Source organism: Thermobia domestica, unplaced genomic scaffold (assembly GCF_964235325.1).
Source record: "Thermobia domestica unplaced genomic scaffold, izTheDome1.hap1.1 HAP1_SCAFFOLD_1968, whole genome shotgun sequence".
Classification (NCBI taxonomy): domain Eukaryota; kingdom Metazoa; phylum Arthropoda; class Insecta; order Zygentoma; family Lepismatidae; genus Thermobia; species Thermobia domestica.
In genome coordinates this window covers 10,477-14,553 of record NW_027657675.1, presented here as the reverse complement: position 1 = coordinate 14,553, position 4,077 = coordinate 10,477, and the positions used below count along the sequence as shown (strand labels likewise).

Here is a 4,077-nt window from a genome sequence, read left to right as displayed (position 1 = left end):
AACCCCTTCACCTCTCCTTATGCATTCATCAGTAAACATACAACCATAGATCACAATACCACTCACATCACCTATCAGTTCTCCACGTCCATCAAGATCCAATCATCGCCCTGGCCCTTTATGATGATACACAACATTACATGTTATTGTGTGCATTGCCCCGCGTTACAATACATGACCAAAAAAAAAAGAGAAAAAGAGCTGCACTGCCTTCAGTGTAGACATGTTCGTATTCGTAGAAAATGATTTTAGGTACACGATAGTACAGTAATCTATCTTCACATGCTTCAGATGTGAACGATACCTACACATGAAGAGGGCTCCCGAGGTTTCCTTTTCCAATAGGATGGAGCTCCACCACACTTGCAGAATGACGAGAAGTTATGTTAATAAATATATCCCAGAGTGTTTCGTAACTCGCCCTTGGTCCTAATGATGAAGCGTTCTTCAGATGGCCCCGATGTCTCCACACATGATACTATGCGACTTCTTTTCACGAGGCTCTCAAAGATCACGTTTGTGTCCTAACATTCTCTGCAGATATGACACAGCTGCGATAGCGGATCACAGAAGCCTTTCCTCTCCTTACAAGAGACGTGTTCATTCGAGCATGGGAGTAATTCGACTATCGATCAAATATCTCCCGTGTCACGATAGTAGTCACTTTCAATTCTTCTAACGAAGGTAAGAAAAAATGCTATACAAACTTCCTTTCGGTATATAAAGGATTAGGGGCCCAGAGAATATTTTCTTTCAAGAGGATACATTCTTTTTCGAACACCCTGTATATAGATCCTCTAATTATAACTGCAAACAAAATGTTGATTTTGCAATTGCTTCCATGAGAGAAAATTCTGTGCACTTTCTTTCTGAAGGGCCGGGCCTAAACGTTTTCCTTAATCATTAAATTTAGTAGTTATCTACAATTACATAGTTTTCCATTGTTCTCAAAATAAAGATTTTTCTCTATGAATTGTTGAATGTTGCTAGGGATATTGAAGTAATTCTTTTTAGTGTTTTTTTCTTTACAATAATGTACTGAACGCCTGCATTAAGGAAGTTCGTGTGTCCATCTTGCAAAATGTTTCGTCTTTTTTCATGCCCACTAAGATAAATATTCATTTTGCTCTTTTCTCCGTATGCAAACCACATTTCTTAAAGGCAACATTTTCATACAAATGTAGTACTAAAAACTTCTAATTGGCAACATCTGGGCTGCGAAGAGGAAAAAGAAAGAAATCTCGTACGTATTCGCGCGCAATTCGGAATTAGCCAATGAAAAGCACAAAAGCGGCCACCATCTCTCTCTCTTTCTTATTAACGGTTTTGTACTTTCTGCAGTTCTATCAGTGCTGCTAACCTCTTACTATATCATTGAATATGTATGTTTATATATATATATATATATATATATATATATATATATATATATATATATATATATATATATATATATATATATATATATATATATATATATATATATATATATTTTACAAAAAATCATACTACTACGGAATAATATTAAATGCCTGTAAACCCTCATTTCTGTTTGCACTTTCTGTTACACTACCTTCCCCGAACTTCTTTCAAGTTATTAAGTGCAGAACGGGGAGTTATACATATTTACTTGCGCTTTCACAATATCTGCACATTGTGTAATAATAGGAGACGTATAAAATAAAACTATATACTAATACGTATATATATATATATATATATATATATATATATATATATATATATATATATATATATATATATATATATATACAGTACACATTCCACTATCCGAGGCTTTCCTTTTCTTTTCTTGCTGACGATAAATTACGCTCTTAGAAATGTTGTCTGAAAACAATAAGAATATGTGCAAAAAATACAATCAGAGGTAGAGGTCTTTAACAGGAACTAAGCAAGGGAGTTGAAAAATTTTTTATGCATGTAAAAAATATAGACATGAACCAACTTGTGAAATAAAAAGACCAGAAAACTACTCTTTCTAAATTATGTGTAAACTTTTTACCGAAAACGAAAGTTGCACGAAAGACTTTTTGTCCCTTTTTTGGCCTCCGGTGCTTGGGGTCCCTGGTTCAATCCCAGCTCGTGCCGTGTGAACTTTGTCGTGCATAAAGACCGTGCTCATGGGTTTTCTCGGGTTTCTCCCGTTTCCTCCCACTTTCTTCATTCAGTACTCATCATCACCGTCTCCTTTAGCGTAACCGGTATAAGTATGCGACGTAAATCTAAAGATTTCATTTCATTTCCCTTTTCTGCTCATACTGCTGATTATGCGCGATTATGCCAACATCCAACTCCGCGGATAATCGTGCGATTACTGTATATACAACTAATACAGATACGTAATTACATTATCAGTTACAGTATCGGTTTTTATTTACTAATTTGCCTCACTTTATTTGCATCCCTGCAGTAAATAATTCTTATCGATAATAGTTAAAATGTATATTACATTTTAGTGCTTCACGACTGAATGATCATCTGCCTTACGTTATCTCGCAGCTGAAGAGGATGCTACACTGAAAACTACCTTGCGTTATAAAGGGTAAGTGAAACATATCTTAAAAATATCTTTCATACATTTCATTGTGTACATTAAAGAATGTAAGTTTGCCTTTTTCCTGTAATCAATACTTAATAAAGGATTTATTTTTATTTATTTATATACAATTTCATACGTGGTTCGTGATAGTAAACTCGATAGGACATAGTGGCACTATGAACATCCGAATCACTCATCATTCGAACATTCAAATATTTATTCGAATATTAGTATATTCCAAGTAATGTTAACGACGTTAATATGCTTGCCTTTATAGTTAATAATGTCAATTCTTACTTAAAACATACTTCCTTAACAGGACATTGAAGAAAAGGTAGTTGCCAACGGCCATACCATGCTGAATATACCGGTTCTCGTCCGATCACCGAAGTCAAGCAGCATCGGGCCTGGTCAGTACTTGGATGGGTGACCGCCTGGGAACACCAGGTGCTGTTGGCATCTCTTTTTCAAATTTCATTATCCTTCAAGTACGAAAATACTAGAAACATTAATTTTATAGTACTTTCAAGAGATAATTTATCAACATTATTTCATAGCGATTAATCGATATTCTAAGCGTTATACCCACTATTTCTTACACTAACAGCCTGTTTATTTGCACGGCACATTAAAATAACCTGATTTCCGATCCGTGTGCACCTACTACTATACTTAACACGGAATGTATTACCACTTTTTAAAAGTAAATTATTATGACTAAGTGTAGATCTCCGGCGAGTAAATGCCTTTCGTATACAAGCACGACACATCTCCGCTATGTGCTTTACTTTTTTACTAACAGCATATAGAAATTGGATTTCAAGGTGTTTCTACATAACAGAATGAAGCAAATTTCGTGATTTAACTCTTTCGAATAATGTGTTGGTCCTGACAAGGACCGTTTGAAATGAAAAATCTTGAAGAAGATTTTTACTTAGAGCTTGTGTACTTGGTAACAGCCTTCGTACCCTCACTTACAGCGTGCTTGGCAAGTTCACCAGGCAAAAGAAGGCGCACAGCTGTTTGGATTTCCCGGCTGGTGATAGTTGACCGCTTATTGTAATGGGCCAAACGAGAAGCTTCAGCAGCAATACGCTCGAAGATGTCATTAACAAAGCTGTTCATGATACTCATAGCTTTGCTAGATATGCCAGTGTCAGGATGCACTTGCTTCAAAACTTTGTAGATGTAAATGGCATAGCTCTCCTTCCTCCTCCTCTTCTTCTTCTTATCTCCCTTGGAGATATTCTTTTGGGCTTTACCAGCCTTCTTTGCAGCCTTTCCGCTAGTTTTTGGTGGCATGATGACTCACTCGTTCAGCAAAATTAGATGTGTCCGCCGATTTATCGACTTCATTTAAATTACAGTACGTGTTTCAATTCGCGCCAACTGCCTTGCTTTTCATTTGATGCACTCGGGTGCACGCTTGAAGTAGTAACAAAACTGACTTAGAGAAGAAATTCATGCAGTGAGAATGAAGACTAACGCCGAGAGAAGAGAAGACGCCGTGACACGCC

At 36.3% G+C, this 4,077-nt stretch overlaps 1 non-coding gene across 1 annotated transcript; it reads left to right on the top strand.

The window, feature by feature from the left end:
- The first annotated feature begins 2,900 nt into the window (after positions 1 to 2,900).
- LOC145678172 (5S ribosomal RNA) lies at positions 2,901 to 3,019 on the top strand. The gene has a single exon (XR_014130281.1). It is a non-coding gene; the product is annotated as a 5S ribosomal RNA (ribosomal RNA).
- The last annotated feature ends 1,058 nt before the right edge of the window (positions 3,020 to 4,077 follow it).